Source organism: Neovison vison, chromosome 5 (assembly GCF_020171115.1).
Source record: "Neovison vison isolate M4711 chromosome 5, ASM_NN_V1, whole genome shotgun sequence".
Lineage (NCBI taxonomy): Eukaryota > Metazoa > Chordata > Mammalia > Carnivora > Mustelidae > Neogale > Neogale vison.
This window is the reverse complement of record NC_058095.1, coordinates 59,211,222-59,235,435: the sequence shown is the minus strand read 5'-3', so window position 1 is coordinate 59,235,435 and position 24,214 is coordinate 59,211,222.

Genomic DNA, 24,214 nt, shown 5'->3' with positions numbered 1-24,214 from the left:
TAGAAGGGATGTCTGTCTCTGCAGTGTAAAGATAAGATTCCAAGTCTTTGGAGATGGTCCCTGGGATTACACTAGTGGCCTCTTCTTGTTGAAGAAGCAGGTGTCAGGACTGTAGTCCCTGGTAAGTTACCAAGAGAAATAGGAGGTGTCCGCCCCTATCTTTAAGGAGCTTATGGTCATGTGGCATGTGTACTGATGAAACAGTATCTCAGAGCAAGAAGAGCCTCAGACATCTCAAAATCAGTGGTTCTCAGACCACTGCATCACAATCACCCAGACATTCTGCTAAAACACGGTTTTCTGGGCCCTCCCTGTGAGTTTCTGATCAGTGTGTTTTGGAAGGAGCGCAAGAATCTTCATTTCTAACAAATCCCCATGTGATGCTGACTCTGCCCATCAAGGGGTCATCCTTTATGAAACAGAAGGCTAGGAGGCTCCCCACTGTGCCCATGACCTCTAGCAGAGACTGTAAACGTTTTCATACTGTTAATTCACGCTTTTTACAATCTGACCCTAAACCCTTAGAAGGTTCACAAGACACCACCCATCGGAAAGGCAAAAATAAAGAGTAATTTTCATTAACACATTTCACAGAGACTTCATATTCCTTGACTTGGGTCTTTAAATTTCCTATTAAGGTGAAAATTGATCAGTTTTCTAGATTGCTTTAAACATTGTTCATTTTAAGGGTTGATTCAGTTAGGATCGGACTGCCCTCTTTTCTACACTATGAATCTTTTGAGTCCCATTTAGACCAAGTATTTTTCTACCATGCTTAAACGATGGGGAGAGTCCAGTCCATTCTACGGCTGGATAGCTTTTCCCAAAATGAACCTCCAACCCACCCATCTCCCATCATTCTCAGTTCTGAGCATCACACAAAGGCTGGGTCTTCCTGTCTCCTAGTTGGACATTGGTTCAATATCCAAAGGCTCTTATGATGTGCTCACATAGGCACATGGATTGTCCCAAACACATTGGTCATCCCAGCTGGGACTCTATGATTTTATCTGAGCTATTCCTGAGGTCTTGGGGGTTTGGAGATAGACTCAAACTAAGGCTAAGTTTTTCATGGATTCAAAAATACCCCCTGAATACTTCCTCCACATCAAGCACTAGGGAAGGATTAGACAAAGATGAAAAAGAGACAGACTGCCTCAATCTTTATGGGGTTCACATTATCATGGAGAAAAATATGAATATGTTTTACACTGTCCTTGACCTTTTATTTCTCTCTTGCTGAATACATTCCATTTTTCTATATGCTTTGTCATCTTAAAATTCAATTCCTCCCAACATCTTCGGATTACTTTATCTGGAAGATTCAGGCTATGTAATGTAATGTGAGTGCTGTCATTTACTTATTCAGCACCCACTTATTAAAATATGTTGATATTCTCTCAGGAGGGAAGCAGAAATATATGTTAAGAGCCTTGGAGGAATCCTTCAAGGTGGTCAGTGATGTAGACAACAAAATTGTGATGGTTCAAAAGACATGCTCCAGATTCTTTGACACTTCTACTCCCCCATCCCTTGACTTTTGATGCATACATGACAGTTTTAGCCAAAAGAGTACAGCAGGAGAGTTGTTCTGGGTCCTCCAAAGCTGTGTTATCAAAATCAACACAACTACCTTGTTTGCTGGAACATCCATGCTGGAAACCGTGAGTCCCACACAAGAAGCCCTGAGGCTGCCATATTGTAAGGAAGTCCACACTATGCATAAAATACACACAGGAAATCCAGTGGTGGTCTCCCAGCTGAGATCCTAGTCTGTAGCCAGCATCAACTGCCGGGCTTGTAAGTGAAGGCTGTTCTAGATGCTTCCAGCCTTCAGCAACTGAGTCTTCCCAGCTATGTCCCTAGGGATCTCGGAACAAAGACAAGCCATTCCTGTGCAGGACTGGACCCGTAGAATCTGTGAGTATAATACAAGTTGTTTTGGACCACTACATTTTGGATAGTTTATCATGCAAGAACGGAGACAAAAACACACAACCATGTCTGTTTTCATTGATCTTCATCTTTGTTAGCCAGAATTAGAGCTTTCCCGTATCTTTTCTGCATCTCCATCCCAGTCCTTTTCTACTTCCTATAATCTGCTATCCCAGAATCTGCTCTCCACTCTCTTCTCCTCTTTCCTCACTCTTTCCCCCTTCCTCCTTTCTCTTTTTCCTCTTTATCTTTCTCCAACCACCCTCATCTTCAAATACACCAAATTCTCCTCAAACTTTGTTAGACCCTTTCACTTCCTTTGGCCCTTGCCCAACCTGGTAGTGAATATGCCACAAAAACAAAACACAGCAAATCACATTATAATTTTCACAGCTGCAAGAGTCTACCCATGGGGAAAAAAAAATTAAATAAATAAATAAATTCCAAGCCCCCATGGATAAGTTGCTTATTTCTTTCATTTTTCTTTTCTTTCCTTTTCTCCTTTTTTTTTTTTAAATTTCAAAATTAGTTGTAAAACCACCTTAATAGTCCCATGGAGAAATGATTCTGCCCTATTCATCAAACAAATTATCACAAGGTAATTTAGAGACCCTATGCTTGGTACTTAACTTCCAGTATTCTGTGTGGGAAAATGGAAATGAATTATCCCTGTGAGGTGGAAAATCTGAGCCACAACTCTTAGTCTAAGTTAGGATCCTTTCAATTCTGCACTCAGATTAAACCTATATGATGATCTAATTATCTTTCAAACTCCCATGCTTTTCATTTGCTTTCCAAGCATACAGTGCTTTCCACCTCACTGGAAGAAGAGAAAAAATTATGTTAAAACAAGACCACCTCTAGAAGCTTGTTAGCATGCTTGACACTTGAAACTTGACACCCTACAGTTACCACTGGCCTGTTAGTGAAGGAACCAGGGTTAAGAAGAAGGCAGAATTCAGCATCTGCATGAAGCCAAGGTCATGATGCAGTGAGAGAGAAGAGGGAGTGGAAATACTGACCTGTGTTCATTTGGTTGGAGCCATGGTAGAATGCAGAGAGGGGACCCCAGGAGTTCTGAGACTCAGAGAACTATGATCCCATGCAAAGAGGTGCAGGACCACAATGGCTGAGGTCCCCCCCCCAACAAAAGACATTCAATACCAGGGGCCACAGACTAACCAGCATCTGTTCCAAGGCCCAGCAGAAGAGCTAAAAAGGGTCCAGTGACCAAAAAACTCTCCCAAAACCAAACAACAACAACACCACACAAAAAAAACAACAACAAAACCCACAACATCTGCAAAAGGTAAAAACTGACAAAATTCATTAGGTCTTAGGAATGAAGACCCTTCGGTCTTGTGGGAATATAAACCCACAAGGTTGTACATATCTATGAACATTATTTGGATCATGCTCTTGGTTTCACAGGTACACCCACATGCTGAATTTGTCACATCGTACACTTAAAATAAGTACAGTTTGTAAAATAACTATCACACCTCAATAAAAGCCATGAGTAAAAAAGAAAGAAAGGAAGGAAGGAAAAGGACACCGAAAAAAAAGCCATTTCTTTATTGGAGGCACTTTCTGCATGTAAAGATAAATGTACAGTCAGGATAGCTCCTGAGTGTAGCACTCAGTTCTAGGGAAAACGGAATATAATTAACACCCAGCCTCATCTCGATCTTGCCTCCAAGAGAGGACAAGACAGGATTTTTCTTAAAGGAAAGAAATTCTCCTGTCTCTTGACATTTGGTTGAAATATTGAAAATAAATTGTACCTTGCATAGAGGGCCTGGCATATTCAATTCTCCATCTCTGTCAGGAGAGAAAGACAGGCACCTCACTCTATCGTGTGATTTATAGCAACAAGCACAGGAGAAAGTATGTTGCCTTCTTTTTTAGGCTAAAGCCCTCTTCTAATTAACAGAGAACAGGGCTTGCTTTTTGCAGGGTTGGGGATGGGAAGGGAATGCTTGCAAACACCCATGTACCCGTAAGGAGAGGGAGACAGTGTGATCAGAGCTGTGGCTGCTCTTTGTGGTTTTACAAACCAGAGGGACCCGTCGCAGACAAGATACACAGTGCAGAAGAGTGTGCGTACAAGATTTACAGTTCCCACATGCTGTCAAAACTGATCATCCAAGCTGCCACCATGCTCTTTATTAACCCAAAGACAAAGAAAGTACCTTAAGATTGAAAATGCTGGGGGTGTTGGGGGGAAGGGGTTTGGTGTGTATGCCTCCTGCCTCAATTAGTTCATTTACGTGTTTACTGAACTGTCTCTTCAATGCCAAGGATGTAGACAATATAATAGGAATATATTAAACACATCCTTGACAAATTGGAGCTCATAGGCTAACTGGGAAAATGAAAGAATAAGCAATTAGAACACAATTTACCAATTGCCGACATAGAGATATTTCGAAGGCACAATCGGAGACAAAACCGTAGCTGGAGAAACTCTGAAGTGCCTGGCACAGAAGAGGACCAGTGGGCAGGTATTCAAGGAGGAGTTGAAAGAGAGAGTAAAAAGCACCTGGGGGGCTCAGTTGGTGAAGCGTCTGCCTTTGGCTCAGGTCATGATCTCAGGATCCTGGGATCAAGCCCTGCATGAGGCTCCCTGCTCAGTGAGGAGTCTTCTTCTCTCTCTGCCCCTTCCCTGGTTCAAGCTCTCTCTCTCTCTCTCTCAAATAAATAAAATCTTTACAAAAAATAAATAAAATAAAATGGAATAATAAAGAAGATGCACTGATACTTTCCAGGCATAGAGAAGAGTTAACACACAAAGTGTTATGTGTGAATTCTGTGTATGTGTGGATTAACACTTCACAAATGAAAACTTGACCAGCACTAGGGAGATCTGTGTGTCAGGTATGAGATGGTTGGTGGCAATTATGTGGGGTGGGAAACCTCCTCTTGATGTGGAGGGTAACAGTGCAGGAAGACCAATGGGGAATTTGAAGGACAACCACGTTGGTACACCCAGGCATGGCAGCTACACCAAACAGTGGGCTGGACACTGCTGCACATGCCCCACTATCCCACAGAACAATGGTTCAACCAGGCGTGTTGCGCTGGGAACGGGACCATTTGCCAACCAGGTACCCGACTTAATGGCTTTACCTATAAAAGACATTGCTCCATCATGCAGTTGACCTGATCTTATCTGTGGCTGTAGGTCTCTCTCAAGTCCTCAGGCTACTCTCAAGCTTAAGACCTCGATGAGATATTTCAGAAGAATCTACTCATCCAGTTTGGTGAGCAAATTCTAGACACAGAGAGAAGCTTTATTGTTCAAAGATGAAAAAATAGAAACAAGATAATAGGGGACCTATGAAAAGATCCTAAACACAGATGGATAGTATAATACTTATGAAGCAAAAGGAGGACATTCTTTTTAAGGATTTACTGCATAAATTTTAGACATTTGTCCTGTATTGTCAACAATATTAAAACAAAAGACAACAGAGTGAGATCAAAAGGCAGCTGCTGCGAAGGAATTATAAAAAGGGAACTAGATGAGATAAGCAGAGATTGTTACTATTAAATGTGTGAAAAGAAAATTTTTAAATGCATTAAAAAAAGTAAAAGAATCAACAGAGCAAAAGAAAATCACATCCGCAATGTGGAAGACAATTTTGAGGAATTCACTCAAAATCAAGAGGAAATGGAAAAATAAAATAAAATCATGAAAGGGACAATGCTGAAAACAGAAAACAAAAAGGGGAGATCCAAACAATGGATTAATGGTGTATTTGATGGGAAAAATAAAGCAAATAGGGCAAAAGCAAATACCAGCAATTTAGTAAAAGAAAAATCTCCTTAAACTGACAACCTGAGCTGTGAATTCCAAAGCTTCCATGAATATTAGAGTCCTTTCTATGCACAGATACATCTTGAACTTTAGTGGGTGATATTGCAGGAAAGTTAGGAACTAGATCTTGCACAGTTTTTATAAAAGCCTTGTACGCTCTATCAACCCTATGGTGTTGCTGGTTCTTCTAACTAAGTAAAGGGCTGGGATCTTTCCCCCTTTATAATCCTTAATGTTCTTCAAGGAGTTCATATAGTATGAAGGGTAAGAGCTTTTTCCTCAGGCCCTCAGTGGGTTTCTGCACGCAAGTTTGGGGATAGAAGTCTACACCTTCCTTTAGTCGGACAGTTGGGTGGTGTTGAGGTGGCAAAGGAAAGGGGAAGATACTCCATATAGAATGGAGGAATGTAGAATTTCTGGAGGTGAAGAGAATGGAGAGACCATCCAGAAAGGGGGAGAGGGAAAAATAGAGATGGGGAAAACAGAGACAGTAGGGCTAAGTCTACAGAAATAGCACCTGCAGATGAAGTCACTTGGAGTCACTAGACTTAGAGTCTAGCCAGGACCTGGAGAAGCACTTTGGGAGGACAGTAAAACTACCTGGTGTCCATGACAATTGGGCTTGGGTCCCCAAGTGACCTCCCAAGTGACAACTACTTCTACCATGTTTCCTCTCTGAATAGACCTACCTCTGTTCTTGACAACTCCCTTCACACTGTCGTTCATTCTTTCATGTGACAGCCACTGAGAGGGGGCTGGGGACAAAGTAGAAAGCAAAAAACAGATGGGTCGGGGTGCCTGGGTGGCTCAGTGGGTTAAAGCCTCTGCCTTCAGCTCAGGTCATGATCTCAGGGTCCTGGGATCGAGCCCCACATCGGGCTCTCTGCTCAGCAGGGAGCCTGCTTCCTCCTCTCTCTCTCTGCCTGCTTCTCTGCCTACTTGTGATCTCTGTCTGTCAGATAAATAAATAAAATCTTAAAAAAAAAACCAGATGGGTCATAGGGCTTAATGTCCAGTATTGAGGATAGATCATAAGTCATCACAGTGTCAAGTTTATAATTACAAGTTGATGTTAAGTGCTAAGAAGGGAAGTAATGTTGGTCTAAGAGAGCAGATAACAAGGGATTCCATGATAGACAAGGGGGTCAGAGGAGGTCTTCATGAAAGAATAATGCTCTAGTTGAGATCAGAGTGGTGCGAATGGCATTCTTGGCGTTTGGGCTTCATCATAAGACCAGTGGAAAGCCACTGAACATTTCTAAGTGGAGGTTGAATACATGACCCTGTACTGTGAAAAAGAGGTTGGAGGGTTTAGAGTAGATGTGGCAAGACTAATTAGGAGTCTGTAGGAGTCCAGCCATGAGTGATGATGGTTTGGATCCCAGTGATGGCGGTGGTGATGGCAAGACATGATCCGGGTACTTAGGAGGTAAAATTGGCAAGGCTTGGGGTAGATCCAGTGTGAGGCACTAGGGTGGATAAGGTTTCCTGAATTTCTGTCCTGCTCCATGAGATCCCATTTCCATGTAGAGGTTCAGAGTAAGCAAGCAAGTTAGATGGAGAAAGGAACATTCATGAGCCATAGTTTTGTCCTTTCTCTGGCCCCTGAATGGCATCTCCCAATTCCTGTCATTAATTAAAGATAAGGGAACAGGAATCTTCTTTCAGGAAATTCCTTGGAACCTCTAGCTAACCAGAGAGAGACCCTCATTCTGCTGAGTCACAGTTTAGGTTGCGGGGCACCTCAAACCCTCTGGGAAGCTCTCCCCCAACTTGGTGATGCAAATGAGAAGTTGCGTGGTGTTATAAGGTACAGAGGGGTTGACCCCATTAATCATGCTCTCCTTCCTGAAATACTACTCTCACTTGGCTTCTGGGAGCCATTACTCTGCTGATTCTCCTCTCATGTCACTGGCTGTTATTTCTAAATGTTCTCTGCTCATCCCCATGCTTCTTCTTAACCTTTATAATTTGAAGTTTCCTAAGGCTAAGTCCCTGGACTGCTCTTCTTCTCCCTCCTCATTCATTCCCTGGTGATCCCAGCCTGTCCTGTGACCTTATACACAACTTATACCCTGATGCTTCCCTGGACCACATCTTCAGGCTCAACATCTCTCTTAAGTTATCCAGCTGCTTTCTTCCCACATCTCCATTTTTATATTCAGCGTAATGCTTAAACCTGAATGCTTGATGTCCTGCCTTGCCCTACCCATTGTTCCTCTACCGGTCTCCCAACCTCAGTTCATGACAACACCATTTACCCACTTTTACCAACACCAAAATCATCCTTGTTCTCTAAGTATAGTCTAGGAGCATTTACTATCAGCTCCACCTTCCAGGTATATCTTGAATGCAGTCATTTCTCTGCAGATACCCACCATTATCTTTCTAGGACTTCGGCTGTGGTTTCCTAAGTCGACTCTCTGTTTCTGTTCCTGCATGTTCTCTGTTCTTCACCCAAAAGTCAGAGTGATCCATCTAAAACATGAACCAGAGTACATCACTCCTTGCTCTTCCCTCTCCAGTGGGTCTCATCCTATTCAGACCACCTTCAAAGTCTGACCATGACCTAGGAGGCCCTCAACTCACCTCTCCATCCTCACCTCTGACCCCTATCACCATCACTCACCTGGCTCAGCCACACTGACCTCTTTGGTGTGCCGTGAACACACCAAACACCCTTCCAACCTTAAGACTTACACATGTGGTCTGCTTCCTCCTGTAGGGTGTAGCTACCACTTCATTCAGGTGTCTGCTTTACCTTCACTTCCTCAAAGAGACCTCCTTAATAATTTTTTTAAAAAACACCTATCTCCTGTCATGCTGTATTTTCCTTCAGAGCATGTATCATACTCTGACATAATGACTTTCAATTATTTGTATCTTTGTTAGTTTCTTCTAAGAAAATATGAGTTCAGGAAGTCAGGGACCATGCCTACCTCATGTGCTGCTGAATCCCAGTGCCCGGTACAGTGTCTCAATAAACATGTGTTGAATAGTTGAATGAATGGATTCCTGGTTCTATTTTAAGAAGGTTAAGCAAAGATACACCTGAGGGGTACAAAGAGTGTACACAGGGAAACACTGGCCATCTGAAAGTGTTATGTGAGTTTTGGAACAGGTTGAGGAATGTTGGGGGGAAGCAGACTGGAGACGGGGGAAAGCAAGTGGCAATTTTTTAAAAATTGGGGGGGGGATTTATGGTGTCTTGTTGAGAGGAAGGAGGGTAAAACAAAAACAGAGTAAAGGTATTGAACTTCCTGAGTCTGCAGAAACCTTGAAGTGGGAAAGTACATACTATAACCAGGAAAGGACATTCTAAAAGTGTCGGGTGCATTATGGAAAAGCAGAGAGAGAAAGAAGAGATGGGAAAGAATGAAAATGTGACTGTATTATGTTTACAAAAAGTTGTGATGTCCTTCACCAAATGTTTGTGTAAATGGTTTTGGTTTTCCTGGTGGTGGGAAAGGAAGTGCAAATGCTGTGCAGACATATGGAAATTCGTTTTTCAGTTTTTGAAGGATGTTCTCTGAAAAGAATAATTCATGGAAAGAATAAAAGACAACACTGTAGAATGCAAGAGTGAACTTTGCAGAGCCTGTGCAGAATCCCAAGTGGGTGGGGTGCCTGGGTGGCTTAGTCCATTAAGTATTGTGCTCTTGATTTTGGCTCAAGTCTTGATCTCAGGGTCATGAGATCAAGCTTCATGTTGGACTCTGGGCATGGAGTCTGCTTGAGATTCTCTCTTTCTCCCTCTCCCTCTGCCCCCATTCCCTGCTCATTCTCAATCTCCCAGGAGAAGAAGAGGAGAGGAAGGGGAAGGGGAAGAAGGAGAAGAAGGGGAAGAAAGAGAAGGAGGAGGAGGAGGAGGAAGAGAAGAAGAAGAAGAAGGAGGAGGAGGAGGAGGAGGAGGAGGAGGAGGAGGAAAATCACAAGTGACCCTGAATCTAGGGCAGTAAGCAAACCCAGAACTCCAGCTGTTGGATGAGTAACACAGCTAGTGATGACCTATGGATGGAGCCCTTGCTGATGGAGCCTATGGATGGTCATCCTATGGATGGATGACCAAGGACTCCATCCAAGGTAGGTGAAAGGAGAGAGAGAGAACACTTCAGAGTACTCAGAGCGAGTCTCACTTACAATAGAAATATATTTCCCATGCCAACTCGCCAATCCAGGAGCCATCCCTTTGGCCATATTGATTGGAAGCTGTGCAGGTGAGCAGACACAGACAGGTAGAGGTAAGGATGTAACTCAGAAAGTATCTAAACAAAGATAGTGTTCCTATCTTTGTTGAGGATGACAACTGCTGCCACTCTCCTCCTGGATAATAGGAGAATCCATCCTTCCCCGCCTCCTCTCTCAAGTATTCCCACTGAACTCTAGAACTTCTGGCCTGCAGCCCTGCTGGAAATATGGCTGCTCTCTGGAGGAACACTGGAAGACCTTGTGTCTTCATTCAAACTCTCTGGGCCAATGCTATAGGCACAGCCCTACCACATGTCACTTTCTCAAGCCTGACACCTTTTCTAGGCACATTTCCAGGATGAGCAAATGAAACAGCAGTCATACCTCCACTTGGGTCCCCAGACAACATGAGCAACTTTCTCTGCGCTTTCTACCCCAAGAGCAGATACTTCCCCAGCATGCTCTGCTTGGGAAGAGAACAGTGACTGACTCAGGAAGATGCCTCCTTTCTCTGTGTGTGAGGACTCTCTTGGCAATCTACCAGACTATCTCCAATGTTGCAAAAACAGCCACTCTCAGATTAAAAGAGCAGCAGAGAAATGCCCCAGGATAGACAATAGGAAGGATCAGGTTGATATCTGCTCCTTTCTCTGGAGTATATCAGGGATTTGGAAACTGTATTAATCAGAGAGTTTAAGTTATGCTGCAGTAGCAAAAGACTCCCTAAATCTCATTAAGTTCAAATTATAAAAGTGTATTTCTTGCTCATGCTGCATGTCCACAGTGACAGAGGGCTCAGCTCCTTGGAGCCACATAGGAACACAGACTGATGGAGGAACCACAATAACGAAGGTTTTAGGTTACCATATCAGAAAGAAAGGTGATCTGGAGAGGATCTCATATCAGCAAGGAAACACTCCAGTCTGAAAGCAACAATGTGTCACTTCTATTCACAGTGCATTGGTCAGAACTAGTCATGTAGATGCATCCAACCACAGAGGGGGACAGGATGTACAATCCTGTTCTGTTCCAGAAATGAAGAGAACCAGAAATGATTGGCAAGTTGCATTAAGGATAGCCACATTGTCTATGTGATAAGGAGGCCAGCTCCAGGAAAGACCACCCTTTGCTTTGAGCTCAGAAACAGCCCCTCACCCTTAACTATTTGAAGCCAGGAGAGGCCCCATGATGATCCCAATGGAAGGGTCAAGAGAGGAAACGGTGGCCAGGGGGTGTTCTGCAAGAGAGATTTTGTTACCCTCTAGTGACATTTATTGAACAACATTTACTATGATGGATGGCTCCTGGAAGCATGACATTTAAATGTTTATTGATCCCCTCGTAAGCTGGACAGGACCCAGGAGATGCTCAGAACGAGGCCCAGAGCCAAGCTGGCCAGCTGCACCAAGTAAAGTGAGGCTGACAGATGCTCCAGCATCCCGCCCCCTAAGGGCACATCTTCCTCCCCGGTGGCAGACACATGAGAAGGTTTAAAGTTCAGTTCTCCCCTCGGAAAGGCCAGGCTGCATCAGCCCAGAGGGGTGAACCCAGCAATTAGCTCCCTGTTCTCTTGTTTTTCTTCAAATTCACACTGAGGCTTTCTTGTCTTACTCACTCTCCAGCCGCGTGATGGCTGTCAGTGGTAACAGGTACAAAGCCTTCTAGCCAGTCCCTCCCCAGCACAATTTCCTTCCCAGAGCCTGGAAGCACAAGCCAACTGCAGCCCCACTCCATCCCAAGACTTCCCTCCTATCTCTCTCAGGACCTCCTGGGAACCAGAACCTCCACCCCAGCAAATGCTAGGTATAGAATTCTTTCTTTCTGGGTGATGCCAAAGATGGAGGGAAAGCTGGAGTGCAAATACCCCAGGGAAACAGGCACAGTGGAGTGTGGAGTTCTGAGGCTGGCTTTGCGAGGCAAGAACAGAGAGCTCTGCAGAACGCAGGCTGCGGTAGGACGGGTTGTTGGACAGCTGGTTTGAGTCAGGAGTATGGGACTCTTGGGAGAGGAGGCTGCAACAGGCCAGGGGAGACTGGTGGTGGTGGTAGTGGTCAGGGGATGCATAGAGGGTAGCTGTGTGCCTTCCTAAGCTCACCTAGCCAGTCATCAGCAGAATAGGGGCAAGATCTGGGGATCCTGTCCCTGTGCCCTTTGCAGTGGGAGGGGGACTCTGTGGACTCCAGGCAGCCAAGGTCAAATCATCCTTGGACTTAATAGCAGAGAAGCCCTGAGACGTAAGCAGCACATGGGTCATCCTTGAGGTCTCTGAAGAACAAGGCTACCAGTGTCCCCGGGGCCAGGAGGGAACAGAGGTCAAATGCAAGTTGTTCTTTTCATAAGACTCATCCTCCCCTGGTTTACCATTCAAGCTCTTGAGGGAGCTTCCAGTGACATGGGACTCCAACTGCTTGTGTGAGGTTGACAAGAAATAAATCAGTCATAATTTTTCACCTTGAAAAGGTTTTCCTTAATACCATATCCAGGAAGCTTCTTTGAGTCGGAAGTGACACACACAATTTCAACGGGATTAAGGAGGACAAACAAAGTGAGTTATTGGCCACATAACTGAGAAGTCAAGGATGGAGTTTGATCAGGGCATGAACTCAATTGCTGACGTCACAAATCTCTCTCTTTCTCTCTCTCTCTCTCTCTCTCTCCTCTGCTTTCCTTCCTTTTCCCTTCATTCTCATAAAAATCACTCTTCTAACAAAGTGACAGCAGAGCCACTGACAGGACATTCTTATAGCCTACCTCCACCAGCAGAAAGAGAGCTGCTCTTACCCCGTGGTTTCTGAAAACCTCTGGTAACTACCTCTCCTTTAGCCTGGCCTCAGTCACCGGTCCAACACATGCCAGCCGCTGGGACCTGATGATGTAGGACAGTTGGCCATCCAGCCCTGTGTGGAGCTGGGTGTGGTGGGCTCAGCTTCCCTCAAATGGCAAGGATGCCCATTTCTGGGGGGAGAATGGATGCCAGCGGAAAAAAGAGCATCCTCTCTGAGCACCTACTAACCTTCCATTGGACTACTCCGTGCAGTGCTGTGCTTGCATTTTGCTTTTATTGCTAGTAAACAGCTGTTTAGCTTAATTCCATGAGTTTATTGGTGTGTCTGAAGATATGGAACGCCAGCTGCCCCCTTCCCTCAGCCCCTCTTCTGTGAGTTTCCTTCCAGGGCTATTCAAGTGTCTGCTTCCTGGGAGCATGATTCCAGAGATTTTAGAAGGAGTCACAGTCCCTGATACTAACTATGGGACTCAGCTGAGATTTTTAAAGTCTTGGAGTTATTTGTTAAAAAAAAAAAAAAAAAAAGAAAGAAAGAAAGAAAAGAAAAAAAACAAAAAACAAAAAACAGTCGCTTCATCTGATTCGCTTCATTCAAATTAAGTCTCTGCTTACCTAATTGTTTACAGAAACCCTCACAAATGAGATTAACGTTTTTTAAAAAAAAAAGCAAAGACAACAAGATAATTAAGTTTGATTGCTCTAGAGCAGGTTGGTGACAGCCCTGGAAACGTGCCAACACTAATTGACTGGAGATATTTCCCATACAGTTAATTGCAAATGGTCATTGAAAGCCCTTGAAATGATCTCAGGTTCCCCTGAGCTGAAGTGTGGAGAACGGATTTAGAAGTGTGAAGGAGAAAGGGCTTGGAAAGGGGACCCACTAGGGACGTTGGGTCCTTCCTGTCCCAGAGCACTGTGCAACGGAGGTTGTCAAATCCTGTCTCCCCGCTGGACCCTGCTCTTCTGGTCTGTCCAGTGACTGTGGCTCGTGAGGGTGGAGAGGTCATCCAGAACAAGATGACTGGACCTTCTCTGATCTCTCCTAATTTTGATTATACTTTGACCATGGGCTAGGAAAGTCAAGGACACAAAGATTCCCAACTGTTCAAGTAACCCGAGAACACCTGCAGTGGCTACCTTTAAAAATGGTGGAATGAATTGCAGACGGCTTCCAGAAACTGAGCAGTGCCTCTGAGGGAAAAGTAGACCTACCAGGCAAGGAGGAAGACCAGGAGAATCGAGGGGGACTTTGTTAGGACGACTGCCTTGATGTGAGGTTTTGGAGAGTAAGACCTAGATACAAGAAGGCGGTGAGACAGAAGGAAGATCTATGTGCATGACGCGTTAAGGAAAGCACTCAGCAAGCTAGTGGGGCCCAAGTGTTCTCCTTTGGTGCAAAGGAGATGCTCCATCCCTGTTTGCTGGCAGGACTCATATGGGACCAGAAATCTTACAGGGACCTAGGATTCCCCAGGCTCGGAGGCAGACTCATGTTTCAGGGTGCAAGGCAGCTTAGTGACCAGGTTTCTCTGTTGCCCCTTTCATGGTGATGCCTTCTGGGGTCACCCAGGGCTTAGTTGTCAATGGAACTCAACTCCCCTCTCTCTTGTAGACCCTTTTCTGGAATGTTGAGTTCTGGAACGATGAGGCAGGTTGCCTCTCCTCACGCCTCTTCTTCCTCATAGCTCCTGCCCTCACACCTTCTGCCCACGAAAGCTCTGTATTGTCTTCCATCTCTGCATTTTGGGTTTTCATTTCAGCTCTCCATAACAACCTACATAGCCATTAAAATGCTCACGAAGATGAATCCAATTAGCTTTGATGGTCGGTACCTCTCACCAACCAGATTTTGATCATGTGTTTGTAGTAAGCAAGTGAGAACCATGTGGCCCAGAACGTGGACCCTTGCTAGGAATATTCTGGAACCATTTGCCTCAATAAGCAGCTATGGGGAAGGACTTCCCAGAGGGGGTTTCAAATGTCAGGTCAGCGGGCTTGTTTAATGCAAAAAAAGTTACAGACACAAGGTAGGAAAATCGGCTTGGCATAAGGGCACAGAAGAATTCGTGTTGTAAACCAGAGAATCTCAAACCTGACTCTATATCTGAATCAGCATCAGGGCTGCCCCCAGTTTCTGAGGCAGTAAATGTGGGTTGGGCCTGAGAGATCCCATTTCTGACAGGTTCCTAGGTGATGCTGATACCGCTTGTCCAGGGACCACGCTTGGAAACCCACTGATTAGGACTGACTGGGAAGATGTCCCATGGGCCAGTCGGGTCAGCAGCCCATTTGTGCAAGGCCCCAAAACTCAGGATGGTTTTTGGATATTTAGGAGGTTGGAAAAAAACAAATCTGAATATACAAATCTAGCTATGTTCCAGTATGAATATTCTATGACATTCACATTTTAGTGTCCAGAAATAAACATAGGACACAGCGATGCTCACTTGTTTCCGCAGTGTCTGTGGCTTCCAGGATATAATGGCAGCACTAAGAAGCTCCAACAGAGACCAGAGGGGCCCATAACATGTTTGCTGTCTGGATTTTTACAGCTGAAGTCTGCTGACTCCTGTTCTGGACGAAGGGGCGTGGTGTTATTTTATATAATTCTGGACATTTATCTGAAGATTGATCAAAGGGATTCTTTGACCCATCAAGTGATCCTGTCCTCAAGTCTCCGCTTCGTGGGCCCAGAGTCCAACGCCCACTCTCCCACAGGACCTCTCTGGGAAAACCGTCTCAGCCCTCCAATGAGGATCTTACCTCTTGGAAGCTGGGATTGTCTGCAGAGCTGATTCCTCCCCAAGCAACAGCTACCCTTCCGAGTCACTGTTTAATAATTTTCTGCTTAGGGGCGTCTGGGTGGCTCAGTCTGTTAAGCAGCTAACTCTTGATTTTGGCTCAGGGCATGATCTCAAGGTCAAGCCCGGCATCTGGCTGTGCATTCAGCATGAACCTGCTTGTCTCTCTCCCTCTGTTCTCTTCCTGCTCTTTCTAGCTCTCTCTCTCTCTCTCTTAAATAAATAGTTTCTTTAAAAACAGGGGACCCCTGGGTGGCTCAGTGAGTTAAGCCTCTGCCTTCGGCTCAGGTCATGATCTCAGGCTCCTAGGATCAAGCCCCGCATCGCATAGGGCTCTCTGCTCAGCAGGGGGCCTGCCTCCCACCCGCTCCCCGCCCTGCCTCTCTGCCTACTTGTGATCTCTGCCTGTCCAATAAATAAATAAAATCTTTAAAAAAAAAATATATATATATATATAATAATTTCCTGCTTAAAATAAATAGTGGGGGTGTGGCCTGTCATTACCACCTCGATGGGAGGGGATAAATGTGACCAAAGGGTTTCCTGGTCATTTGGGCTTTTTTGCGCAGAATTCCCAGAGTGAACTTCTTGGAACCTTCTGGCCTTTAGGCTCTGACAGTCTGTGACCCATGCGCCTATGTCAGCGATGGGTAGAGACGAGTGGTTCTCAGTCTCTTCCCCTCCACCCTTTCTAGGATTTGGGACACACTGATGGCCCACTCCTCCCCCTCCCCATCTCCCTTTCCCCCTTAGCTCATTCAGTTGAGACCAGTAACTATCACCAACCCTTAGCGAATGTTTGTGTCAGAGACTGTTCTCAGTAATTAACTCAGTAATTAACTAAGTAGTCCTTGCCAGAAAACCATGAGGAAGGCAGGATTATTACCCCTGAAGAACACAGGCACAGAGAGGTCGAGCAGCTGCCTACTATCAGGTAACTGGTGATTGGAAAGTCTGGTGGTCGGGGTTCAGGTCCCTGTTCCTGGTCCGGGTTCAGATCCTTGCTCCTTCCCGTGTGTGGTAGAGCTGCCCAGCCATGCCACGGGGACCACTGTGTCTGGGATAAATTATCTCGAGGAGACAGAGAGAAGCTTCCTCCAATCTCCATTTGAAATGTGGAAGGTAAAACTCATTAAAGCTTTTCAAGGAAATATCTTGTGACCTTGAATAGACAAAGATTTCTTAAACAGGACACGAAAGAGCCCACCGTAAAGACAAAAAGGAATGATAAATGGGTGAATGTTAAAGTTAAGAACTTCTATTTATCAAAAGACCCCATTAAGAGAGTGAAAAGATAACATTTCTTTTTGAATGGGTGGAAGATTTGAACAGAATTTTCATAGAAAAGAATGTCCAATTGGCATTCGATATACCAAAATATATATATATATACATATATATGTATATATATATACACACCCTATATTTTCATTTGTGTTTTCCTGATAACTAAGAAACTGGAATATATATATATATATATATATATATATATATATAGTTATATTAGTTATCAGGAAAACACAAATGAAAATATAGGGTGTGATAGACCATACCTACACCAAATGAAAAACAAAACTGAGCTTTTCTTTTTCAACAACCAAGTGTTGGCAGGGATAGGAAATAATCAGAACACTTATGCACTGTTGGCAGGAATGTACACTGATATAATCATTTTGATTAAGTTCTGGCAGCATCTACTAGAGCTTAATATATGTGTAACCTATGGTCCAGCAATTCGTCCTAGGTATATATCCAGAAGAAATATGCACATGTGTTCGTCCAAAGAAATGAGCTGGAAATCTTATAGCAGTGCCATTTGTAATAACCCCCAAAATGGAAACCACTCAAATGCGTGTCAATAGTGGAATGGATAAATAGTGTTATAGACACACAATGGAGTACTTTACAGCAATGGTACACCATGGCAACACAGGTACACATGAGGACAAATTAATCTTACAAACAACATAGAGCAAAAGAAGCCAGATGCAATATGTCTACAAAGAAAGATGATCTACGTGTGAGAAGACAGGAGCACGGTCATCCTGGTGGGATTGGGGGTGGGGGTGGGTAACTGGCAAACGGGGCTTAAGGGGTTTCTTGGGGGGTGGGTCATATTCTTTCTTGATCTGAGTACTGATTATTCAAGTATGTTCCATTTGTGAAAATTCATTGTATGGTAATTTCTTTCATGGAAGAATAGTTGACACACAGTGTTACATTAGTCTCAGGTACAGGATACTGATCTGACGATTTGACACATTGTCATATGCTCACCACACGTGTAGCTACCACAGTGTATGGTATTCTTCTGTGCCCTTTCCTGTACTTGGATCACGTGCACATTTCCTGTATGTATGTTGATTAAACATTTACAGAATGTTTCCATCGGACAGACAGGCACTCTGCAGTCTGTACCTCCTCCAACATCCCCGCGGCATAGTGTGTAGGTAGGTGTGGGAACCCGTTTATGGGCTGCTCATTAAGTGAGCAGTTAAGCTTAGAAAAATCCCCAGTCATCTGCCTTAGGGTACCAGGCATCCACCCTTAAGATGATTTCTAAGCATGTTCCAAGCTGAGTTAAATCCCTCAAACACCTTATTTTGGTTACATGGAGAGAGACTACTAAGGTCTGATCCATCTCCTCCATCCTGGCTGTCAGCAAACTTCCCTTCTGTATTTAGGAAAGACACTCTCTTTCTGACTAAGCTAGCAGGGAAAGTAGTTCCTGAGCCTTTGCTCTGTTTTGTGACATCCAAACAGACATGTGAGCGAAAATCACATTTCAATCCCTAACATCCATGGAGATCAGAGGCTGAGAGTAAGCAGGTGTATCTGCTTTGGCAACTTGTCTTATTTAGGCTACTAGTCATCTTTTTTTTTTTTTAAGATTTTATTTATTTATCTGAGAGAGAGAAAGAGAGAGTGAGGAGTGAGGGCAGATTTGGGGGAGCAGAAGGAGATAGGGAGAGAAAACCTCAAGCAGATTCCACGCTCAGCATGGAGCCTGACACAGGGCTCAATCTCACGACCCTGAGATCACAACCTGAGCCAAAACAAAGAGTCAGATGCTTAACTGACTGCTCCACCCAGGTGCCCAGGCTATATAGTACTCTATTTTAAATTCGAATTAGCTGCCAATACTTAATAATCAAATTTTTGCCCCAAACTCTTAAGTTTCTGCTTCTCGGGAAAAATCAAGTGACATCTATCTTCCTGAAGCCCACACCGGCTCAGTCCTCTCAGCCACCTTCGGTCCTTGGCCCCTGGAGACGTGGGGTTGCAACTCCTAGTGCAGAGAGTTGGAAAGCATTCACCGAGGCCCCTTGTATTGATGGACTTTATAAGGTAAGCACTGGGTGTTCCATCCATTAGGTCAACTGAAACTGTTGGCCTCGGCCCCGTGTTAGGGGCCCGGCCAGTAATGTCAGCCTCTGAGCCCGAGTTTCATCATTTTTAAAATAAGGGAAGCGAAATACAGATTTTCTGCAGTCCCCTCCAGCTTCACATTTTGATCCATCTGTGATTTCAATTAAATCCGGAGAAGTGGGATGTAATTACGTTTCGTGAATAGGGCCAGTCATTCCAAGCTCGTGTGCATGACTCATGCATGCACAACTAGTCTCTGGAGTCCAGAATGGCCTTTCTCCTCAAGAACCGGGGTTCGGGGGACTTGGAGTAGCCCCAGGGAGAGAGGCCACAGGAGAACACTCCCCACCTCCAGGCTCTATTTACAGAAGTCATTGGGTGGGCTGAGCCTAGGCGGTTCCATGCATTTTCCCAGTTTCACACCCGTGTCTGGAAGTCCCCAGCTACCCCTGCCCCACCGAATCAAAGTCTGCATTTTAACGAGATCCTTCGGTGATTTATATGGCATTCGCGTCCCAGACACGCCCATTTAGAGGCTCTCCTTGGTTGGATGCTCTTATCCTGGGCTCCTTAAGACGATGTATGGCATTCCCCCTTCATCTCTGCTTGTCCCAGCCAAGAGCCAGCACTCCTGGTCTCAGTCTTCCTTCCCCGGCGACGTTACGGGTGACATCCCCACTCGGGCCCCCGGGGACAGCTCACGGCGTGTTAGCCCTGCTCTTGGTGGGTCCACCTTGTCCTCTCCTACTCAAGAAAGCCTCTTAGAATTCTAGGGCGTGGAAATGCCTGCCTCAATTCGTTGTACATTTTCAAAAAGCAAATCATGCACGTGCCTCCCTCCCGTTACTCCTCTCAAACGACAAATTACTCTGACCTTCTTTACAAAGTCTCATGACACACAGCTGAGAGCCTGCTGGAAACAGGGCCTGGGAAGGAGGGGGCGGCTCGGGAGAGGAGGAAGAGCCACACTGCCTGGTCCACTTCCAGGCAGATGCTAATGAGCCTCACCGGCCCTTAACCTTCCTGCCAGAGAAGCAGGCCGGTAGTGTGATGAGCTGTCATTGTTCATTATGGGGGCAGCTGATGGGCCCAGAGGTGTCCGTGGACACGGACCAGCCTGTGGGGGCAGCATAAAAGGGGGCTATGCTAGGGGCAGAGGGCCTGTGGAAGGGGGCAGGGAACAAGTAAGAGCCCACCTTCAGGTCAGCTTCTGTCCTACATGCCCACGGGGTGGCTTTTCCTCACTCAGGCTACGAGGAAAGGCTGCTCAGCAGAGAGCTTGCTTCCTGACACAGCTGGCAGGGTTTGGCGCACTTGGCCAACCAGAAGAATGAATCTGGGGGGTCTCTCTGACCCCACAGCTCCAGGACAGGGGCTGTTGGAGAGAAGAGTAAAGAAAAGGAGAATGTAGACAAAGGAGGAAGGACCAAGCTAGTCTGTTGCTCCTAAAGAGAATTCTGCTTCCCTCCAGGTACATCAGCCTCTTCCCACCCCATCTCAGGTGAGCTGTTCGGTCCTGGGTCTGAAAGCAGGATGGAATCACAAGATTTGATGTGTCCCAGATCCCTAAATCAGGAATCCCATCAGTAGCCCCTTGTTACAGGTGAGACCACCAAGTCCCCAGATGGTCAAATGACTCAGCCAAGGTCAATGGGCCAAGGTCGTGTGGAAGAGGGAGGAAGTAGAGCTCTGTCTGCTTTCCTGCCTTCCGACATGGGAAGTTTCCACAGCCCAGAGGTTGATGACAGTGGCAGCTGTGGGGCAAGAGGCAGGAGGAAGATCTGGGCACACACCTAAGTTTGCAGGTCACTCCTCTCCCATAATCAGGTCAGGCCTCTCCCCTGGAAGCCTGCCCTGACCCACTCACTCCCATGGTACCTCACTCCCCATCTGCCCTACCAGCAGACTTTCATAAGTCAGTCCAGCCACTTGTTGCAAGTAAGATTTTGTTCACCATGTCATGAGCTCTAAGTATCTCTCCACTAGACGGTAAGGGTCTCATGGTCCTCACTGCTCTTAATAGAGTCTGATGTATATTATATTCTTAGCATGTGTCCCCTGATGAAGCAAACCAATCAGAGATCACCCTATGACTTTTTTTTTTAAGATTTTATTTATTTATTTGACAGACAGAGATCACAAGTAGACAGAAAGGCAGGCAGAGAGAGAGGAGGAAGCAGGCTCCCTGCTGAGCAGGGAGCCCGATGTGAGGCTCGATTTCAAGACCCTGGGATCATGACCTGAACTGAAGGCAGAGGCATTAACCCACTGAGCCACCCAGGCACCCCGCCCTACAACTTTTAAACAAATAGTACCCAACCAAGAAAAAGTTGGGGGAACTTGGAAGGATCCATTTCTAGAAGCAATTCTTGATATTCTAAAACAAAACAAAACCCAAAATAAACAAAACAGAAGTGTGTGTGTGTGTGTGTGTGTGTGTGTGTGTGTTGGAGGGTGAGTTCTGATCTTTAAGCACCTTGGGGACAGGTCTATATCCTTCTATGTCTGAATCTACTTCCCTCGCCTTCCCCCATTCTAGCATAATTCCCAGCACACAGTAGATGCTCATGAATGCTGGTCAAATGAATTCAGTGAGAGAAGAAAAGGGGAAAAGTAAAAAAGGATTTCAAGAAGGCAGGAGGAGAGGCAGAAGGAGCAAGGGGGGAGCTGGTCATTGCATGTTTGGTCTAAGCGCCCTTTCCACCCTCTCCTGCCGCAATGTCCCCTCAGCTCTAAGGGTGGATGGTGTTGCCGGGGGTGGCTGCCCATGTAGCCAGCACCTGCGGGTGTCCGAGGTGGTCCCAGTGCCAGCAGCAGCAGGTGGCTGTTGGGTTCAGCGGCCCTCTTGTTGCTTTCCGCAGCACATCAATGATTTCTCTGAGTAGCAGCAGTGGCCTCCCTTGAAGCCACCCACCATCAGGCCCCTATGCTCCGGGATCTCCTGACTTTGGTTTCTCCAACCCCAGGGGCAATGGTGGCTTCCTGCCATTTCTAATCCCCGGAAGAGTTCCACCTCCTCTCATTGGTCTTTCAGCCCTTCCAATGCTTTTATAACATGTCCCACCCAGGGCTTCCCCAACATCTGATACATCTGATATACTTAGCATGGTTTCTGGTCTTCCCCCACTCCTCCCGCCAAGTCTTTTTTTTTTTTTTTTTGTCCCACAAAACCAGGAAAGAGAGCAAAAAGGAGGAAGAGGTGAAGCAAAGAAGAAATATGTGGTGTGACCAGCAGTAAAGGTCAGTTCTGATTGAAAACAGAAATGAATGCAGGAGGCAATTGTGTTCCATTGAAGGACACACCCAGAGCACGCTTGACACAAACAAGACAATCAATCCTTCCCTGATTGATGCCTCGGCATTTGGACTTTCTATTTTCCCTCCTGCCTTTCCTCGATGAAATCTCACGCTCAGTCCAGCCACAGTTTCCTCGGGCCCTACCTCAAACTCCTGCATCTATTTTTCCCATGGGAAGGGAGGGCTCAGCGGCTGCCTTGAGCTTATTGGACTCTGAAGCCGGAATTTTAAGGCTTAAGAGGTGAGATGCCAAGAACTCCCAGAGACTTCCTCAGCCTTGTTGTAGTTGATGTCATCTGCTCCTCTAAATAAAAGTGAATGAAGAAACACTGTGTCTTTCATGGGCAAATTTCAGCTTCTGCTGGAGGAGTCTTGTCCATTTCCAACCAAAACCTTGGGCCATGGATGGTAGGAAGGCAGTGGGAGGAGGGATTTAGTGAGGGGCTGGTAAAAATTCCAAGGGGCTGGGTCAGGTAGCTTCTGGATGTTTGGGAGCATTTAGCACGTCCTCCCCTCCGCCCCAGGCTCTGTGGTGGGGAAGGTCATTCTTAGCTTCCATCCAGCCAAGCCCTCCCTCTCTCAGCCTATCCCATGTCCTCATTAAAAAAGTCTTTCTGAATTCTTCCCCATTTGTGTTCTCTAGCTTGTCCCCTCTTCCCTACTCTGGATGACATCATCTCTGTAAAGCAGGGAGGGGAGGTCATCAGCAGAGAATGTGCAAGTGGAAATAAAGTCAGGGGCTCAAGGGGCATGAGAAGCAAAACCTCCACCACCGGGTGAAGGCTTGATTTACGGAGTGTCAGGGAAGTCCCACCAAGATCCGATAGCAGAGATCCTTGCTGATCTATCAGGCTATTTCATAACTCTCTAGGAAGACCCTGTCGCCAAGAAACAAGACAGTGCCATGTATTCAGAGCAGAGCAGGCTCAAGCTGCTTAGGCTGAACAGGGTGAACGTTCAAGGAGATGAGCCTTCTATGGGAGTTCTGCATCAGTGTCAAAATGCGGAGCTTCAGTTCAGGCTCCAGGAGGGAACACATTAATCACAATTTACAACTCCTGGAAACTCCCCCTTCCTGCCCCCCAACCCCCAACACCTCCTCTCATGCAGTCATAAGCTAACAGTAGAGTTTTCTCTTGTGATTTGCCATAGTTTGGGAAGTTACCATGTTTGGTTGTATGCAGTAAAAAAGAACCAAGACTAACAAAGATGAAAATCTAAAATCATGCCTCTTTTGGTCCTATATTTGGGCCAGTTCCTTTGTTATTTTAATGTGGAACATTGTGCTGATTCCCAAATCGTTGGGAGAGAGATCAGCCCACACTCTTCTCCTTACTTTCATCCCTTGTTCCCAAACTAAGAGTTTGTTGGTTCACTGTCATAGGTCTTGAGGACCTGCTCACAGGACTGTCATTAACAGGACCCTTTGCCACCCCATGCCCAAGGACCTCCACTGGGCTCCCTTTAGGGAGGGTCATGGGGCTTAGGACCAAGTCCCTGGAGGGGTCTCATCTGGAGAAAGAAGCCTACATTCTGGATTTAGACAGTAGTTTGAGTCCTGCCATGCCCTGAACCAGAGCAAGATGGAATTTGCCAGGAGGGGGCAGCTTTAAGTGTGGACGTCCAGCTGGACAGGTGAACTCTGGCGAATATTCATGCAATTGTCTAAATGCAAGAAGGTGCATTTCCGGAGGACCTGTGGGGTCTGGGAGACTCTAAGAGCACTGTGGGTCCAGGATTAAAGACAGACACACAACCGCAGGTGTTAGCTGGGAAAATCATCCCATGGGGCACAATGTGCCTGGGTCAGAAAGACACCAAGTCCCCAAAATCCAAAGTAGCAAGAGCAGTAATGGAGGGGACACTGAGTCAGAACCTAAAGCTGTGGGTCTTTCCCCCATGAGCACGAGGGGGGCCGGGAAGGGGACGGCGGTCTCTGTTAAGGTCACACAGCTCAGCAATCCTGTCGTCTGCGACCCAGGAGTCAGGAGACGTGCCTGAGAAGGTGAAACCAGGCAG